This window comes from Xiphias gladius, chromosome 13 (genome assembly GCF_016859285.1).
Source record: "Xiphias gladius isolate SHS-SW01 ecotype Sanya breed wild chromosome 13, ASM1685928v1, whole genome shotgun sequence".
Taxonomy (NCBI): Eukaryota; Metazoa; Chordata; class Actinopteri; order Istiophoriformes; family Xiphiidae; genus Xiphias; species Xiphias gladius.
This window is the reverse complement of record NC_053412.1, coordinates 4,766,543-4,787,884: the sequence shown is the minus strand read 5'-3', so window position 1 is coordinate 4,787,884 and position 21,342 is coordinate 4,766,543. Positions and strand designations below refer to the sequence as shown.

At 41.8% G+C, this 21,342-nt stretch overlaps 1 protein-coding gene across 5 annotated transcripts in view; it reads right to left on the bottom strand.

Annotated features, from left to right (window-relative positions):
• tns1a (tensin 1a) overlaps positions 1 to 8,649 on the bottom strand; it is a 69,339-nt gene extending 60,690 nt beyond the window's left edge. For 3 of the 5 annotated variants that reach the window (XM_040142029.1, XM_040142031.1, XM_040142032.1), the window contains exons 1-2: positions 8,551 to 8,648; positions 4,204 to 4,241 (exon numbers count right to left, since the gene is read on the bottom strand). The gene's annotated coding sequence lies outside the window, so the exon portion shown is untranslated. Of the gene's footprint in view, positions 1 to 4,203; positions 4,242 to 8,550 lie in introns of all 5 variants that reach the window. The other 2 variants (XM_040142030.1, XM_040142034.1) reach the window with 1 other exon arrangement.
• Positions 8,650 to 21,342: the final 12,693 nt, after the last annotated feature.

The window sequence follows — 21,342 nt, the reverse complement described above, 5'->3', positions numbered from 1 at the left end:
GCAGCAGCAGCACATATGGCATGTCAAACAGGACCACATCTAATTAAGTAAAAAAAACAAAATGTTTGTACACAGCGTTTTATAAAACGAAACCAGGGCAAGACTAATGCAGTCTCCAGCACTGTTGTTTACGTGAGGAATATTCAAACTTGTTGCGCTCTCACTTGTCTTGTCCAACCCCCTCCCATCATTCCTCTCTGGCCCTACCTTACCCTGCCAAAACCTCGCCTGTGTCTTCCAACCCGAACAGCACAAACCACTGCAGCGGCATTCCAGGGGCCTCCTCCAGGACATGGCAGGGATAAATCATAAGGAATAATGAGGGCCGGTTTCCATGGAGGGTGAGGGAGAACAGACAGCTTACAGACCCTGTGCTATCTAGTCAACACAAGAAAGCAGACATACTTGCACAGATGGAAAGTGATGGTATGTCACAGGGTGGATCTGTTTGCATATTTTTGATGCAACGGAGCCAAACTGAAACCTGTATCTCGGCATTGGGAATGTGTTGATCTACACTACATGTGACCCCTAAAGGAGATAACCCCAAAAAACAGAAGAAAACAACCATAAAATACAGGCAGGTTGCCATGGTGATGACATGCATACGTACTGTACGAGTCAACAACAAACCGGTCCACTGGACGTGAACTGCAGGCAAGAAGCTTGAAATGTAACAGCTACGGTTCGTTGTCCTGTGATGTTTCATCTGCAGGACCCCTGCGAAGAGTCCCGAGACAAATCTGAAGGGGTCGCTGGACATTTTCACGTCTGTAGAGAAAAATACCGTACCAACCTGTCGCAAATAGAAATACTTAAAGTAGCTTCTTTTTTTTTTTCTTTTTTTTTGTCCAAGACAAACCTGTCTATAGCTGTTTTGGTCTACATACATTACGAATATAAGATCATTAATGATGCACAAATCAGTATTTATACATAGGAACAATAGATCAAATGATTTTGTATAATGTAAAAGATTATGCATAGCGACGGGAGCTAAGACAGTGGTCAAGACGGACTAACTAGTGGTAACAGTGGGACAGCGTTTAGCAGATATTTTTTCTATCGCTAACATGTTCGCCTTAACAGCTGTATGGAGAGAGATAATATATCAGAAGTATGTGTTTTCAGTTTGTTCCACTCCTGTTTCCATAACAGGCAACAGCTACAAGATGAAAACACAGGTCAGAGGCAGAGGTTACATGTATATAAATGCTCTACTGTAAATCTAAATTATACTATAAATGCGCATAATTTTAGCACATTATATATAGAGAGAATTACTTACAGTATAAGTATAAGCAAAGTAGTCTAAGCCCTTTTAAAACTGCTGGATGAGATACAGTATGTTTTAATTTGAACCTGTCCAGGGCCTATTAAACACCAGTGAGTCAAAAAACTCTTTGGCTTCTGACACATAATCTCGTTCATCTAATTTATTTCACCAAAATTTCCCAGTATGACTGAAAATGCCCCAAGAACCCACGGCTTGGGAGTCAGGTATGAGGACCCAACACCACCAGACTCCTGTCTAACAGAGAAGGCTCTGTCTCCAACCCACAACTTGGGTGTCCGGCCAGAATCCAGGCAGTATCCCAGCCACAACACCCCTGTCCCGACAAGCCTCGAGCCTCGACACAGACACCCATCGGAAGCGCACTGAGGTCGCCGACGTCTGTCTCCAACACGCTGCGGGACAAGAGCGCATCTGTCGCCGAGCTTGAGCGGGGCTCAGGGCTCCAATAACAGACGCTCACACAGAGATGGTTGCGGTCGGACAGAGAGGAAAACAGTAAGTGAAGGATAGCCAGAAACTATTAGCCGTTCCTCATCAGGGCACATTACTGGACCTTCCACTTTTGGATGTTCTGTGAGGACATTTTCATAAGCTTTGAAAGTTAACGATGGAACCGCATGTGGTGTCAGATTTTCAAAGTCTAGCAGAATGAGGCTGAGAAAAGGGAAACATATCACTGATTGTTCCACTGACAACAAGATTACAGGGACGCTGGCAAAAATATTTTACGGACTTCAAAGGTGCAATAAGTCACAATTCTTTTACTAAGAGAAATGAACGTCGTACTGTGCGTGTGCATCAGAAACGCACTTTCCACCTTCACCATATGGAGCAACTGGTCACAAGACATTTATGTCCTCGTTTTAATAAAGCGAATGAGAAGGTAGCTGTACAATTACAATGTTTACCGGGGTGAGAAACAGTGTTACCCATACCAGATATTTTTGATGTCATTTACAGTACAGTCACCCTGAGGTGCCGGAGTCCTTTTCATGTCGTTGCAGTTGTTCTGGTCACTAAACGCTTCTCTATGCCAAAAACGCTGAATGCTGTTTTACCATTTCCATGCACGACGGTACTTCTCAGCCTACAGGCACTCCGCTAATGCCGCCGTTGCTTCGTCAAAATTTAAACTGCACCAAGGGCCGGAGTCGACACTTTAGAAATACAGAAGAGTTCCAATTTCCCCAGCGCAACCAACCTTTTGACTAGCAAATTGGCATCAAAATCAGACTAGAACATATTAAAATGCCATAAAAAAAAGAGGGACGCAGCATAAAATGTAATAACATTATTAATAAAACATTCAAACAACTGTCTTTTAATGTCCTGGCTACTATGGGACATAAAAAAGGGAAGTTGCGGCAGCTTGAAATAATAAACACATAAAACGAAAGCATCGCAGCGCAGCAGTTATCTTCACGTCTGGTGAACTGCAAACCACTGGCGACAGCCTCATTGTGTTACATGACAAATTCACTGGTCAAGGTCAGCGAGGAGTCAGCTGAAGAGGCCATTGCCGTCTGCCTAAATACACACTTGTTCTCGCACAAAGACTGTACTTTTCTGCACTTTTACGGCCTGAAACAATACTGTTTATTTTTATCCAAGGGTCTTTGTATTGGATAAAGCCAACATAAATCTTGGGTCTCAAGTAAACCAATTTTGGGATTAGCACATTAGCAAATAAGAATTAGAGAATTTGTGCCAACACTCGACTGTTTAACCAAATTCATGGTTTCCCTCTGCTGCTTTGACCATTATTATCTACTATCAGTCCTTCCCACAATTTTCTCATCTCAGACACACACACCTCTTACTCCTCCCCCTTCAAAACATTTCCTTTCCAGTGTCAGCCACCACCAGAATGAATGACTCATGGTTCTGGCTGTCCTGACTATTCCCCCAATGGCCACCACAAATGGCTTTGCCTGGTTTTAGGGGTATTTGGCAGATTTTTCCTCAGATGTTTTGGGAACACACAGCTTTTGTTCCTATAGTAATATTTGGGTAGAGCGACGGCTTTGGGGGTGTTTTTGGGGAAAGGGAGAAGAAGTAAGAATGGAGACGAGGAGAGGAGAGGAAGGGAGAAGAGAGACATTTGAGCCTTTCTCCCCACCAGTCACAACTAAAACCACTAAGAACAGTCTTGTTACACTCTTCCCCTCCGCCCTTTACCTCCTTTCTCACTGTTATTCATTCTTCCCTTCCTTCCCTTTTATTTGCCCTTCCCCATGCATCCTTCCCCTCTCCTCTGCAGATTGGGGTCAAATGTGGTGAGCGTGACTGTGAAGAGGTGGAGATGTGGAATATGCCATGCGATGCAAGGAAGCAGAGACGATGCCCCATGTGGCTTTGCTTCCTCTCACGAAGGTCTCATACTATTCTCTTTTCAGGATTTAGTTTTTAAACATCCTGAGGCTCAGGGTATGAACAATGTTCCTTATGACTTTTTTTTTTTTTTTTTTTGCAAATTAATGTTTGAATGTTTTTGTTAAGTCAAATCAAATGCCGAGAACTTGCCTAATTAGATGGAGCTATAGCAGCTGCTTAATGATGATGTGAAAATGCTTAGTTAAACACCTGCGTCTTAAATGAATATTCTTGGGCAGAGATATGCGGTTAACAGATCAAAATTCCTTCCATTTGTGCTGCGGTCTCATTTGCTGTCCGATTTTATATAATAATAAAAAGATTTATTGCAAGAAAAAACTAGTACAAATCTTGTATAGTGTGTTAAAAGGTGTGTATTTCAGTCGGACTGTGTACAATACACATGTGCATGGATGAATGTGGGTGTGAGCTTGCATGCAAGTATAAATTTGCCTGTGTGTATCGCAGTGTTGGTGTGCACTTATAGTAATAACTCACTGATATTAAGCAGTAAAAGATGTTCAGCGTCTTACCTTCACTTCACATTTTTTATGGCAGGACAAGCGGCACGCTGAAAGAAAAGACACAATGTCATTTAAACAGACGAGAGCAGACACAAGAACCAGAGCTGAATTTCCCCCGACAGCAGAAGTACACACATATGCACTCAGTCTCCACATGAGATCAATGCACGAGTAAGACTCAACACCCACCCACGGTCACCTTTTTGGAAAGAAAAACCCCTTTGATAGTTCAGTGGCCTGACTCTAACATGCTGTGGTGCTGCCCCCAAGTGGCCGCATAGAGCAAACATCCAAACATCCATCCATTACTTTTGTTTTTGTACGTCAGCACTGCACTTTTTGACTCAAATACTCCAGCTTTGACTTGTAGGTAAGAGCTTTACACGGAGGTGGTAAAATGGTGAAAGCGTGGTTGAACAAGCATCGTGACGCCGTTGAAATAAGTCAAAGCCATGAACGGGAGCTTCCCTAAAGAGGTTTAAGTGTGAATTAGATGAGTTAAATATTTATAGCATCATAGAGTGAGAGTATGTCGACTTCCAGGCGTGAAACGATCATGTTTTAATGTCTGGGCAGGTACGACCCTTGACCCCCCCCCCACACACACACACACACACACACCTGCTGTCTTCGCTGTCAACCTAGGTGGTCCACAGGTGGTGTCTGTGTCTCCGTGTGTGTGTGTGTGTGTGTGTGTGTGTGTTTGTACATGTGTTTCTGATGTGCGAGCAGAACACGTGAACAAGAAAGAAGTGACAGTGGTGTGAAAGCCTGCCCTGGGTGGTCTTGAGGAGAGGGAGACTGTTAGAAAAACACTCCGGATAATTAAAGTGAACCTGTGTAATGATGATAAATGGATTGCTGGGTCATTTTGTGTGGAGTGCTGATTGGTAACTATTTGGAGATGGCAAGTCTTGAGTGAATTTTTTGTCTGTCCAATCAGAGCGGCGGCTTTCCAAACCACTGCACGAGAGTTCAGGTAACTCTGAGAGCTGTGGACACATTAAAACTGTACAGACAATTTCAGGACTCAAATTCGAGGCCAGACGGCTGTTACACCTTGTGTGAGGCGTTGTTCTCTTTAGAGTAAAACTGAAGTCTATGTAACTTCTACAGCTCGGAGGTCTAATCTAGTTCCTCACATTTGGAAAAGGTAGTTTGACGATAATCCTAACTCAAGGTCCACGTACAAGGTCTTTTTTTTTTTTTTCAACAGATGTCTGGGCACCTTCTGTATAAATTCCAAATTCCAAATTTTAAATGCCTCATTGAATCCTTAAAAATACTTGGGCACTGTGAAATTATTTAATTCTTCTGTTTGTGCAAATAACTGCCCACGTTTCATTATAACTTTTCTTAAAAACCTCTTTGCAATGCACCTTGGAGACGTGGAGACGTGGCAGGCAAAGCTACAGTGACAAATCCTCTTGGTTGCAAAGTACTTCATGTTAACTGGCCAGAAGTTTCTCTTCTTTTATTGTCTGTGGTAATCAAACATTTTTTTATTTTAAACAATTCGCTCAGTATGTCTGTATAGTTACCTTGTGAATGTGGCTTGCTGCTGGAAATATTCTACATGTTTTGCACATTATTTTATACACTTTTTGCCACAAATTCAGCCTGATATATTGGAAAGATTGAGATCTCTTTAAGAATTTATAAATAAAGTTCTGTGGATTTGAGTCATGTTTGGCTGCACAGCATGGATTTGTTATGAATCAGTGAGGTTTAAAGGAAGAGTCTGACATTTTGGAAAATATGCTTGTTCACATCCTGGTAGAAAGTTAAATGAGAAGAATGAAACCACTTTAATATCTGTGTTGAATATGAGGCTACAACAAGCAGCTGCTTAGCTTAGCTTAGCCCAAAGACTGAAAACGGGGGGAACAGCTAGCCCTCTTGAATCTGTTCAAAATCCGTAGTTTAAAAAACAAACAATTTGCTGGTTTATGGGTGGTTTTGCGCTGGACCATTTCTCGGATGGGAGCCGTAACTCCTGTGCGTTTCTGATGGTTGCTTGGCAACTGGTCGAGAAGTAGTCAAGCACATTACCTCTGTAAAATGTACAAACATATTTTCCAAAACGCTGAAATATTCCATTAAGGGGTTAAGGGACCCAGCAGTAAATCAGAGGAACATGCAGCCGACTATACAATCTCAGTTAGTTAGGGCACGTTCGCACACATCTGTACGGATGCCCAGCACATCGTCTAATTGTCACATCTTATCTATTGGCCACAAGCCCCCTAGCAACGTGGCCTTTTCATGGGGCACCTAGCAACGCTTCCCGTAAAGGACAGGAAGGATGCTCAGATGAGCACGCGTCCAGATGTTTTGCTCGTGAGCGTACACCACAGTGTGGGCCGTTTAACGGCACAGAAATAATGTTTCTGCTGAACATATCAAGTTTGTGCACATGCTGCCACTGCAGGACTTAGGGAGGCAGTTGTGGGCTCTCAGCTGGACGGCTTGAAGATTTACCATTTGTCAAGGAGAGCTTAAGGCACTTCTCTGTATTTTAACATAGAGGATGAATGAACAAAAGAGGGATGAAAGGGAAAGTAATTCTCCTATGCTCCCCTTTGCACTCTCTTTGCTTTGTTTTCCATGTCTATCTCCCAATCCCCCTACACCCCAATTTCTCTCTCTTTATTCTGCCTCCCCCTCCATCCCCTCACCCCCCTCTCCCCCTTTTCCCTCTTATCTAGGCTAATGCAGCAGCAGCAGCCATGCTAATTTTAACAGCAAATCAGCCAAAGCCCTATACAGGCCCGCTCTCCTACTGCCAGGCTTCTGTGTGCTTGTCAGCTCTGCTTCTGCTAAAGATGCTGTGTTTGTAGTTCAAAAAGGAAGAAAGGGAGGGGGAGAGAGAGTGTGCAAAGCGAGATGGAGGGAGGAAAGAAGAAAGAGAGGAAATGTGAGGCTGCCCGGGAGCCCTCTAACGTTAATTTCCCCTGGACTTTTCTTGGAGTGACAATAAAACCTTTAATTCTTCTAAAATTAGAATTGAAAACATGTGACTGGATTGTGGAGGAAGATGGGGAAGGCTGGGGCTTAAAGGGAGGGAGGAGGAGGGGAAAAGAAACCAGAGCTGAAACCAAAGCAGACACATACTGTACATACATACATATAGACATACTGTACATGCACTGCACACTACAAACAAAATACAGTCAAACAAAAGGGAGATATATGCATTGCCTACGAGACAGACTTTGAAAGACACACATGTAAAATAAAAAAATGGAAATTTGAAAGGAAAAAATGAAAAACCTAAATGGATGTTTTGGATTGTGGTGCAATCTATTAAAAATTCACCCACAGTGATTTAACCTACACTTGCTGTTCTAAAAACGTGATATCTGAGAAGCCTTTCCTGGGAAAAATCCTCTGCTGACACAAACTGATGCATCTTTATGTTGCTGCCAGAAATTGAATATCTTCAGATTTTGGAGAGTCGGTTGGACATGACGGGGAATCTGATGCCCCAACACTTTTATTAATTCCTGACATTATATAGACTAAATATGGAAAACCCTGAAATGTTGTTTTCATAATTTAAATCAAGAAAACAGCCATTTCAGATTAAGGAACAGTTCAACATTTTTGGAAATACTACATTGTTCCCTTCTTTTGAAAGTGAGATGAGAGGATTTTCATTTACAATTTCATGTCTGTGCAAGGACGGGGTTTGCTTAGCTTAGCATGAAGACTGATGGCAGCTAATGTGGCTCTGTCCAAGGGAGACGTGTCGCCTGCCGACACGCCTAAAGCTCACTAATTAACAGACTTTGTTTTGTTTGTTTAATCTGTACACAAACAGAAATGACAAATGTGTGTGATTTTAGGGGAAGTTAATTGGAACTTTTTTAAAAATTAGATCGGTAATGATCTCGAATCAGTATGTCTCCCCATAGTGTGGAACTACAAACCATTTCCTCTGATAGCTAATTCCAGGCGCCATTGAAGTGGGGATGGGTTAATGATCACCAAAGCAAACAGGGACACCATTTTCACAAATTTCACATTAAAATAGCTCAAGAAAAATATGTGGATGTAAAATTTATAAGGTCCTGAATTCGCAACCTAATGCTGGTAGCAGCCGTGGACAGTTTTCAAGCTTGGTGCAGGTGTGTTAACATTTATTTAATTTCCAAATACCTGCTGCAAATGCCTTTTCAAATGTTGTTCTTTATAGAAATTCTCATTCATTCCTTCAGGAGAACATATTTTTGAATGAATCTCTTTCTTAGCCAGTCCTGGAATTTAACGCGGCGACTGTCTGGTCAAAAATAACTCCATGCAATCTGCCGTCTGTTCAGATTCAGCGTTCAACTCAACATCCCAGACACTCACCTTTGCAGATGAGGCCCTCCTTGGTGATGGCCTGCTTGCATATATCACAGCTCTTGGCCTTCTTGAATGGCTTCAGCTTGAAGGTGTGTGTGTGGACGCCCTCCAGTTCGTCGGGCTGAAGGGGGAAGAGGTAGGAAGAGAGAGAGAGAGAGAGAGCGAGATCAGGAGTGAGTCGGTTGAATTGATGCCAGCAGGTCCACGGCCAATGGAAACACATTTAGTATTCAGCAATGATATATTCGTCTATGGCTGCACGTGGGGGTTTGATCTCAGTCTTTGATGGCATTCGGTTTCAGCTGACTGGTTCACTTGTGTCTTTGTTTTATTGAATGTTTTTCTTTTACTTTTTTCCAGTTTGTCTGAGGTTACTTCTTGCTTCATACACGAGAAAATGAACAATTCTCTTCCACAAAAAGCTAAAGACTCAGATGTAAAACATTTAGAACTTACTCTTTGTTAATCATAAGAATTACGAAACTACTTTCTTTAGGGTAAACATACATATAATTGATCAATTGTTTCAGTACTTTTCAAGCCAAAATGCCAAACATTCACTGGTTCCTTCTTCCCACATGTGAGAATTTTTTGCTTTTCTCCATTTTGTCTCATTATATATTGAATATCTTTTGGTTTTGGACTGGTTGTTGGACAAAGCAAGAAATTCAAAGATTTTTGGGTTCTGAAAGACTACTACAGGGATTTTTCTACTATTTTCTGACATTTTGTGTCAGTCAAGGATGAATTGATTGATTTAAAAAATAATTTGTGGTTTGATGAAGGGATAATCATTAATTGGAGTCACATTAAAACCATCAAGAGCCATGTTTCTGAGCTCCGTTTATACAAAAAGTTGCAAGATGAAAAGAACATTAACATGCAAACATCATATTATCATGTTTTTCCACCATACTGTATAGTTTCTGTGTAATTTAAGAAAAGACCGAAAAGACATTAACTTGCACGATCATACACTTTCATAACTGACATTATTCGGTGTCACAATATTGCAAATGCATGCACACACACTGACACACATACTGACATAGTCCGCCCACCAGCAGAGGATGTTTTCACTTTGAAGTTCTCTAATTAAATGACTAATTAATGATGAAGAGGAGAGAGAGAGAGAGAGAGAGAGAGAGAGAAAAAAGCCTCATAGCAGCCAACAACCTCAAATAGTCTCGGAATGATGTACATCTGTGTGTGTATACATCTGTGTGTATGTGTGTGTATGTGAGCGTATGTACTGTACTCTATGCATTTGTGTGTGTCGGGGGGGGGGGTTCTACATTTTTCAGCGCAGCCCGAGGACACGGCAGCTCTAGAAACTGCACCAAAAAGTGAGCGGAGCAGTGAAGAAGGAAGAGTGCGCACAATTTCTGTCTCCCCATAAGCAGAGATGTCAAAAAACAGGGAAGGGCGACGATGATGATGAAGGTGGGATTGCAGTCGATGCGTGCATGCTGCTCCTCAGCAGGATAACACCATGGAGGATCCCCAAAGACCTTTGCCAAACCGATTCCATGACTTATCTAATTTATTCCTGACATGTAGTGACACTTCCAGCACTTTCAAAGCATCACCGTGTTAAAATGCGATTTTCCCTCCAAACAGCTGAACATTACTCAGTGTTGATTTGATTGGTTTAACCTGGAGCATACAAACTGCAGCCAAGACTACTGTAACTGGGTCACTAATATTCCATTTGAAGGTGCCTTGACTCTAAAGCAGCTCAATCTGACAGTGAATACTTGAGAGCTCCATTAAAATGACTGAAAAGATGCTTTCGGTCATCTTCTCAGTCACTTCTTTAATAGTCTTTGGTCTGCTGATGCACTTTCCTTCCCACTTGCTGGGATTGCATGTGATTTAAATCGGGTTTTTATGCTGTTGAACACGGCTGTTTGGGTTAGATTGACACGCTTTTCCCCCCATCTGAAGGTCAAATTCATAAGAAAAGAAAAAGGACAAAAATGAGAGACAGCAAATCCAAGATCTGCTGTTTTCCCATTTCTGGCATTTTCTTGTCTAGTCTGTCAAAGTCAGGCCGAGGAGAACAAGCACCCGCTTGGATTCCCCTATACTCCTCTCCTGAGCTCTCTTTTCCCACCGTCCCTCTATCTGAGCGCCCTCCTCAGTGAGTCATAATGATGATGTCATTTCCTTTGTGTATTTGTGCAGCTGGGCCAGTCTGGGCTGGGCTCCGCTGGACTGTAAATCTTGGTGCTCTTCATTGAAAACAGTATTTTATGGACACCTCGTTCCAACTATCACCCGGAAAGAATGAATGAATGAGGCCCTCTAGGAATAATTAACGCAAGTTTAACCAATTCAATGAGTTAGCAGTGAGTGCTTCCAATTACGTCCTGTTCCTGCAAAATGTCTGCAAAAAAAACGGAAGAATGCTTCTAACCTCTGTACTTTTCCCATACAATCCCATTCAAATCCACCATCGAGCAAGGGTGAAACAAATTAAACGTTAGTGTACACACGGCACATTTTCTTCCGTAAAGTTTCACGGATATAAGTCTCAGAAAACCATTTTTAATGAGATACGCGTGGCTTAACATCTAGAGCAAAACCGTCATCCACTGTCCTATGTAGCCTCTACTAGAATAGCCACTAGCTTCTGTGGGTCTACAGGTTTTTCTCATAGAGGTTTTCCTCATCAGTCAGAAAAGCTAAAGCACATTTCTCGCATTTTGTGTTTGCATTTTAAGCTGAATGGGTGTCTACTGCTGTACGATTACTTACAATAATCACAAAATATTCCATCTAATTGTTAAGTGACTGCATTTATGTAGCACTTTTATCCAAAGCTCTTAACAACCTGCCTCTAGTTCGCCCATTCCCACACACACACACACACACACACACACACAGATGGTGATGGATCTATATAGCGATTAACACAAGCAGCCTGCTTGAGCCGCAGCCTACTACTCCTAATATTGTTTGCACTACTTCGGTAACTCATTTTAATCGCTACTACTACAAGTAGAACTACTCCAACGACAAAGGACTCCAGGTGTGATGAGGCTCATTGATGAAAGAAAGAGTAAGTTGTGTGGTCCTTTGCTTCGTTGTCTTTGAGCTCATTTCCTGGTTGCTTTCTGCGGCTCCTCTGCCTACTTTTTTTTTTTCTCTCCATGTGCCGCAGTCAATTTGGCTCAAAGCTTTTACAAAAGCGTATTTCTCAGCGTTTTTCCCTCCCCTATCTCCCTAAATCTTAATGGCTTTTGTCACACTGTGACACGCTCGTTATAAGCTCCAGAGAGGAGTCATAGCTGACCTTGGCTGCACAGAGCCAGACGCAGCGTGTTACAACAGGTAGCCTCAGACAAAGTATATGCTACAGGCATGCTGATAATTCCTGTAAAAGACTTAATTAACAACCACTCTGCCATCCATCTCATTAATGACCTGTTTTCTTCCTCCAGTTTGTTGATGCATTTGAACAGAAGCTCAGGTTTAAACACAGGCAGACCGCAGACATTTCTTCCACACGAAGTTTCATTAAAGCAGTCTGGGCTGACCGATATCCATCATGATCACTGGAGGACTGCTGAGATAGAAAACTTAAAAAGGACAATGCATGACAGTGCAAAACGAAGGGAGTAAAATATGCAATATGAGGAAATAGAACTTCCCTAATCTGCCAGTTGAGTAAAAAAATTTTATTTCTAAAAAAATATAACAAAGGTTTTGAAATAAAATGAGAAAAAAATATTTGTTTAATGCTTAATTATTTTTAAAAATTGTCATTTTCTTAATAGTAACGGGAGCCCCTGCTTCGGTCTTCAGTGATGTCTGGAGAAAAATCATAGAGAAATCTGAGGAAAATTGCAGAGGTAAATTTAGAAAAGTAAAATTAAGTCCTAATAATCTTTAACTGCTAAAAACTAAAAGATTTCTAGACTAAACCTGAGAATGATTCACTCAATAAGATGGACATCTTTTGCAGGGTGGGCTATTCCGGGTTTATAAATAGCAGTTGAAGCACCTTGGTGCCACTCTATAGCCTTGATGTTAAAGATGACCTGGCAGAAGGCCATCGGTTAAACCAATCAGACGCAGCCAGCTGTGGCACAGGCAGGTGCCATGGTTACCTGGCTGCCACGGCAACTTGGGTCAACGTGTCCTGTCAAACCATGATGGATGAGGTAGGGTTTTAGAAGAGAAGGGAGACGGAAAACATACAACCACGACTCCGCGTACACACACACGGACGAGCAGACAGAAACACGCATGCACGCCCTGGCACAGAGGCCCACAGTGAGTATCGCCACAACAGGAGTGCAAATGGTTCTTGGATGGCTGCCATGGAGCATCTGGGATTCAGCTCTTTTATTCAGAGAACGAGGGGAAAGGGCCTCAGTAGCTTAAATGGCAGGTAATCAACAAAGAGAAAAAGAGAGATCACACTCAGTCCATGCCTGCTGCAATGGAAATGACCCTCTAAGTCTCGCTGGCTCTCGAAGACCGGCTCTCATTTTCTGAAAAACCTTTTTTTCAGGGAGTAAAGATGTTACTAAAGCTCACAATTGAGCAGGTAATCGGAAAACCGATTCACTAATGAATAGCATCAGTTTTCTAAATCACCCATGACAGATTTTATCATCTGGTACAAAACTGTTTGCCCCCTGATGTTCCTATCAAGAAAAAACTAAAAGAACATTCAGGATAAAGTGATCTGCAACTTTTTTTTTGTGTCCACAAACCTTGGTAGTCTCTGTTGCCAACTAAAAGGCCGTCCTTTATAGAAAGCACTTACAAAAGCAAGGTTCATGAAAGCATTATCATTTTGAAAATTTACGAGGCATCCAAGTTTTTCCAAGAAAAAAAAATTTAAAAAATAAATCTACTGCATGTAGAAGAAATATGAAAAGATATAATCCTTATTCAGCATCTTTATCAATACAATGTGGTGAATTATGAAGAAACACAATGCTGGAATCTTCATTAATGTTCAGCATAGATGATTTCTTCAAAATAATACATCATAAAACATCAATTGTAACCATCAAAGCTGCCAAAATCAGATAATTTACTATCATGGAAACTTGGAGTCACTTTTGAGGGTGTCGATCCTTAATGAGAGCTGTGTTTACTTCTAAAAAAAAACGGACATTTCAACAAATGTGGTGCACATCTGAAAGCAGTCATCCACAGGACAAGCCAATGCAGAAAACTGAAAAGAATCACAAGCCCCGTCCTTAGTGTCGTGTTAGAAGGAGACTCCCAGACGAGGCCAGAGAGAGAAAATGGAAAGGGGAGTTATGTAGAGACAGAAAGAGAAGTACAGCTAGAGAAGGGAAGGGAAATGGACGTATATGGAGAAAAAAAGGGGGGATCAAGGGATAGAGTGTACAGTCTAAGAGTCAAGGATGGAGGGAGAGAAGAGAAAGTGTTTCTCTGAGTGTGTGTGTCCAGGCATATAGACAGCAGGCCCGGTAAATCAAGGCTCTGTGCTCCTCTCCCCCAGTTGCACTTAGCTAATGAAAAGCATCACTACGCTACCTCGACCACGACCCCATTTAGAGCCAAGACATGGGAGCAGGAGGGAGGTGGAAGGGAGGGATGGGGGACGACGCTCTCAAAGGCACCGCTCTGTCCTTCTGCTCAGAGACGACGCACGAACACAAATTAGTCCTGGCACATACAAATGATCACGAAAGAAACGCGTACCCAGTCATGTATGTGCACTAAGGACACACAGAGGTAAATACATGGACTCATGTTGACGGTAGGCGGTTCGGAGTATAGACACAATTATATTACTTGAACAACTGCTTATTTTCAGACACTTGACATTTGAAGTTTGGCTTCATCAAAAAAAGTATTATTAGAGGAAAACATAATTATAATTCTCAAAGTAAGGCATTGAAAAAGCATTGCAAAAATAAAGGTATTGTATCTGCACTATTGGAAAATTACAAACAACACCCTAACCCCATCTATAAACAAAGAGACAGAACAAATGGGATGGAAAACATTTAAGGTGAATAGTTTTTAGTCTGATGGTGGCCATTTTGACAATTCATATAAATATCTAACATTTCATAGACTCCCTATACTTAAAATACATATTGGAGACACAATTAATGATTCTCAAGAGTTTGAAAAGCTATAAATTGAGATTTTTGGGTAGAAATTTCGGCTGACTCTTGTCGAAGTGTTTTTAATTTTGCCTCAGTGGCTGGCTAGCAGCTAACTAGCTTTAAATTTCCAAATTTCAATTACTTAAAGAGACCATAATCAATATTTGTATTTTAACAACTGATGACATGGCTACCTGTGTGTGACGTGAGTCGCTCGGTACCGTCAAACCCACAGAATACGATAGCAGCCCAGCACAAAATGACAGACACAAAATTAGCAGCCAGCTGGTGAGCATAGGGGAGCATTTAGGAGTTAAGGAAGCAGATATCTCCATCAGAAGTCGGTGCAGACTAAAGATAGAGCTAAACAGGAGAGTGAATTGGACTTACATTCACCAAGTGGCCAGAAAAGACGAAGACAAAGACAGAAAGACTGTTTGCCAGATTTGTTGTAGCATTAACAGGTGACAGTATGTCAGTGCTGTGTTTACGCCTTGTTTCTGCTGACCCCAAGTGGCCAAACATTCACTTCAAAAACTGTGAAATTGAAGAAACTGTAGCAGTTGCTGTTCCCCACCAATTCATTTGATGATATACATAGAATTTAAAACTTTCGGAGGTATATTTTGCTGACTACTGTCTTCATACTGTAATTTAGCCTCAGTAGCTAGCCAACAGCTAACCAGCTTGTGAATTTGTTAGTTTAACTGACAATTATTTGTTGCTGTTACCAAGACAGTTAATTCAACATGAGCTCCATCTAAAGTTCTAACTCATCCGGCTTGTTTTATACAAAAAAAAAAAAAAGTTACAAAAATTAATAAAACTGTGGGATAACTTTAGTAGCCACAGGTTGTTCTTCATATTTCTCTTTGATTTGATGCTAAACAACAGCTCACCACGGTTTTCTGCCCTTCTCTAGCCGAATTTTAATTTGCATATCACCCAATAGACAACAACATATGTGATTGCCAAAAGAAAAGTCCTCTAAAGATACACACATACACTCAAATACAAATATTCACCATACCCACCCTGTCAAGAAAGGAGTGTCTCAGTATATCGGTAAATGTTTGTAGTCAGGACTTCTTGTTCGGGCCAGGTGCATTTTTAGCAGCTACATCTGGGACTAAGGCCCAGACATTCAGATCCACACTCACACTCTCTCTCACACACGTACGTCAGCACGAACTTCCAGCCTCATTCCCACATGTATGGCCAACATGACTCTCCTAATGTAAAACTCCACATGTGGTTCCATTTATAGCTCGGTTGGAGGAAAGTCTTTCCGCATGAATTGGAAGAACGGTTTGAAAACACAAAGACGGGCACGTTGGAGTAACGATGTATAGCATCATTTTGCATAATGATGTAATTTGACCCAAGCCCTGTAGTCCATTAATCGTTCAGTCAGTGTGTCCCCTAATGTGCATAACCGTAGGAACAATAGAGCAACAAACACAGGCCTTTGGAGATTAAAGTTAGAAGCTGAACACATTTTTTTTTTGAATTTCGGTGTTTTTCATATATTCTTCTCTGGGGTCCAATTTTTTCTTTCTCTTTAAGAAAATATCAGGGCTGTTTTTACTTGTCAAAACTTTTTTGGGGATGCATCTGAAAACAAAGGAATCACAGAGGCTGCAGTTAATATTCCTTGTCTACGTGTAAAGACATTCCCCTGTCTAAGATATGCTATGCGTGAAAGAAAGTGAGTGAGGGACCTAGAGAGGTGAATGGTTTTCTGAAAGAGTGACTACCTGGCTGATGGACGAGGTGAAGAGAGGGAGCGAATGAGTCACCCGGGAAAAAAAACAGGACAAAGACAAAGAATGCCAACCCCAGCCCAAACACTGGACAACATGACTCAGTGAAGTCGAGCATGAGGAACGGGCCCCACAGAAAGTCACAGGCCGGGAAAAGAGAAAAAGTCCTGCACCCCCTGAGATGAAAACGCTGAGCCACACCTGCTTTCAATTTCCACCAAATTGAAATTCTGTCAGGAACAATGGGCGCCTTTGTGAGACAGAGAGAGACAGAAAAACGAAACACAAAAGGCTGGGAAACAAGAACCAGGGAGATATTTGTAATATTTGTATGCGTCCGAGTGTGTCAACATTTCCATGTTTCATACATTCTCCTACTCTATATAAAGCAGTTTTCATGGATATATGGAAATGATGGCATGGTGATGGACTTGGTCTAAGGGTAAAGAAACTCAGATGCGGATGCATCTAAACAAAACACAAATCCAAACTCGTCCGAGGTTGAGGTATCCTGAATTTTATCCCCTAGTCTGGGTCAAACTCAGAAAATGCTGGATCCTACATTGCCCATAATGCACTGTAATAGCATCTTTTCATTAGATTCTCCCTCCCTCTCCTCCCTCTCTCTTCCTAGTAAACACTCACATCTATGATGATCTATTTATGTGTAAAATCAATGGCCTGACCCCCTAACAACAGAATTCTTTTTGTGCTATACAAACGTCCTCAGACTATTTGCGTCCGCATCGGACTTCTTTCGCAAAGTAATGAACTTTGTAAGACTCTGCGTCACCTCGCTGTAAACTCTGCCCCCGCCGGCAGCCCCCGCTCTTGAACTCTCTCTGAAACTGTGATCTCACCGCACAGATGGCATATCAAACGGCTGAAATTAGCAGGGTGGCTAAGATCTGTCTGCAAGACGGTTTCGATCAAGCTGCACCGCCAAGTCGTGTTTGTTTCCGTGCTTTGCCCGGGACAAAAATCACGGGATCCGAAAATTCTTCATGTCAAGGGCCCTTGAATAAAAAACTCAAACCCGTGACTCCCGGGCTGATTGAGGTGCTGTCCCAAGGCCCTTCATTTGTGAACATTTTTACAGTAGATGGGAAAATAACAGAAGGGAGAGTGAAATCTCTTATCAGGATAGTCATTATTCTGGTTATAACCCCCGAAGGGCCTTCTTCACTGTGATTATGGGTACATCAGCGATTGGCAGAACAGAAGTACCCGTAGTCGTAGTAAAGCATGTCGAGCAGGCTGTCACTGCATAATCCAGAGGCGCTGTTTGGAAAGTACAGGGATAAAACTGGTGCAAGACAACAGGGGAAACTGACTGATGTCAACCGAAAGCAGCCTCTCAGCGCACTGTTTTTAGTGGACATGAAAGACGGTACAAATCGAAAAAAATGCGACACATCATTCAGATTTTTTAAAATAATTTTAAAGGCGCTGATACAACAAATTTCCTCCCCCTTTCCACAACCGTACATCATGGGAGTATGGATCAGTGTACGAGAACATATATATGAGATCAGGATGTTTTATTTATGGCACTGAATACAGCCAATCCCAGTGGTCTGACACTGTGGGCCGGTTGCCAGATTGTAGTGGATTCCTCCTTCGAGCATCAGCAAACCGACAAACACTTTGTGTGTGTGTGTGTGTGTGTGTGTGTGTATCTGTTTATCGCTGTGTATCACTGCTTATGTGTGCGTGCGACGCTGCATGGATGCATCAAATCAACCTATGAACACGTACGTTTGTGTGTGCACGTGAGGGTGCAGCTGTTGCTGTTGTTTGCACGAGTGTGCGATATGATCAATACCAGATGCAGACATAGAGACACAAAGATCAATGAGCTGTGATCATGAAGTCTAGGCCGCTTATGATCATTAGTCAGCTGCTAATGAACTTAGAATGCCATGCTTGCTAATGAGCTCTCCTCTCTCCGAGTCCATCTCTGGGAGAACAAAAACAACGCGCGCAGCAGGTAAGGGACAAGAACACAACAGAGATGTAGCTTTGAAATGTAGATTGTAAGCACGTCTGTGTCCTCTGTTACACGTTAAGGCAAATGTCACAGCTTTATGTGTGCAGCTGCGTGTGGTTCCATGCACACGTTGCACTCGTGCGCGCCGTCTCTGACAGTACTTCAGTTTGCAGCTTTCGGCTCGCCCTCGTAATTTGCACATTGGTATAGTAAGACGTAAAGCTGGTCAAAATAACAGGAACACAATAACAGGAAAGTCATTTTTTAAGCAAAAGTGGCAAAAAAAAAAAACAAAAAAAAAAACCCAAAACAAAACAGCACTGGTTCCTGCTTCTTAAATGTCTATATTGGCTGGTTTTCTGAACTAATTGATCAATTGAGAAAATGAGTGGAATGAAAATATTTGTTAGTTGCAGTCAAACAAAAAAAAAAATCTATTTTCTTTTTTTCTCATTCGTTTATTCATCTCATGACCCCTCAAATTTATCTTCCGCCCCCTGGGGGATACAAGTTGGGACCACTGGTTCAGTTGATTAATAGAGTTGACCGATTTGATCATCGATCAGATAGAAAAAGTTTCAAAAACATACAAGTTCCAACTTTTCAAATGTGAGCGTTTGTTTCCTTTTCTCTGTTTTATACCTTTGGAAATAAAATCGTTTTGGTTTTTGGACTTTTCGTCAGACAAAACAAGAAATCTGTAGCCATCACCATGAGCTCTGGGAAATATTCTGAGATTTTATGGACTAAACAATGACCCAGTTTATCAAAATTAATTGACAGATTAATCAAAAATGAAAATAATCCTTATTTGCAACCCTAAATTGAATGCAAGTTTGATTTGCTGCAGTCTTATAGTAATTATTTCAGGTACTTTTGCATCCTTATTTCCAATGGCCACTTAATATTTCGAGCATAAAGGCTTTTAATGTCTGAATTGACTACAGACAGATCAACAGCATCCAAGCCAGCATCTACTAAACTTCGCGATCAGTCATCCGGACTCGGGTATGAGAAGTGGGGCTAGAGCAGTTCACGGTGCCCAGGGGACGTGTGCTGAAGCTGGGCCACGGGCCTGCTGGCGGTGGCCCAGGAGCCTGCGGGGATGCGTCCCGGTCACATCGCATATAAATCACCTGGTCACAGATACACAGAACATTGTTTAGCCGGAGCGATGGCTACGCTCTCGGAGGACAGTCTGATTCTCGAAGATACGGTACAACACACCATGCATGCATACACACGCGCACAAATGCACTGGTTAGAAAAACAAGAGCATGGAGGAAGCTCCGGTGAGAGTTGGAGGGATCTCTAGCTGCGGACAGACGGCCTGTGTGACAGCTGAAGAGGACATGAGGTCCCCTTGGACGCTGTAAACCAAAACTAGGTCTGAGTGCAGTTTCATGTCACTTGGAGGTGGACATCATCATCACAACCACAAATATCATCACCATTATTATTACATGCTGGGAAAAAAAAAATGAACTTTTTACTCTTATTTATTTATTTATTTTTCCTAAACCACATCGATTACACTCTGATAGCGGGATGAAGTAATAAAATAGAGCAACGAAGTTTGCAGAAGGTCCCAACCTCGAAAACAACTGTCACTGATGAAGCCACGTGAGAGTACTTGACCCTTTATTCTGTCCAATGCTTAAAAATGTCCCATGAATTGGATTTATACAAAAGTTGAGGAAGTTCTTTAATGTTTTTCTGTTTTTCAAAAAAAAAAAAAATGCCTTGCTGCCTCTTTCAAGTAACGTCTTTAACAAAGAAAGTGATTTACAAATAAAATGAATCTCTTGCACTTAAATATCGTTGCAAAATTTCAGTCTTTGACTGATAAAATAACACATTTCCAGGATGAATCCTCTGGATTTTAAAGATATTTCAGAAATTAGTTTCCGAAATTTTGCAATAAGACTCTTTTAAATGACCTTGCATTACAAAATGCAATCTCCCTCCGGAGATCTAGTGCTTGTGCTTTCAAAGTATGTGGACAATGATGATGCTGTTGCAGCCCGGCCGCACAGGGAGACGCCAAGGCAGATTCATTACTCAGATGAATCTCCTCACTCAGCGCAAGCTAATCACCAGGCACGGCTAGCAGATGCACTCTTTTTAGCAGAGGGAAATGGCATTCCTAAAACACGGCGGGCCACACGTCGGAAAACACACACGGAGACGCGTCGCACGTTCATACAGAGGCAACACACACAGAGGCGTGGCAGGCAGCAAGGGTCCAATGAAAGCCCGGTTGATTTTCAGTGCCCTCGGGGGATTCTGTTCAGTCAATAAGGGACTCTGTTAGACAACCGAAGACATGATGGATCTACCATACGTCTTGGCTTAGAGTCTTTCAGCTGCCTTGTACTGGGCTACAACACAGAATAAAACAGAATGGTTTTCGAGCAGCCTTAAAATCATGGGAGATTCATTATGTATTATTATAATATAATATTATATTATAAATATTTATTATACTGTGTAGCAATTAACATTATGTAAGGTGAACAGTCATTTAGTGTCAAACAAACCACAAGAAAGCTAAGAAATCACAAGTCAAACAACCACCGATATTAACAAGAATCAGTTGGTTTATAGACACACGATTATATAACCTACTGAGCCATAGTGTACAGTAAGAATTTCTGTTATCAACATAGTGTGTAAATCTGAAAAAAAGCCGTTGAGCTTTATTCTGGTGATAAATTGCTGGTGAACTGATTGGCTGCGTACTTGAGAGCAATACTGTAAGTTTAATGTAATTAACTGTAGCTATTTTGAGATGCACGTCTGAATGAGGCTACCTTCACTGACTTCCGTCTTTCTCTCTGTCTTGTTGTGCTTCACCATATTGTGGAGCCACAGTCAGTGCCGAGGTTGAGAGCGCCTGTTGGCTATATATGATAATATTTTGCCTCCCGGTAAGCAG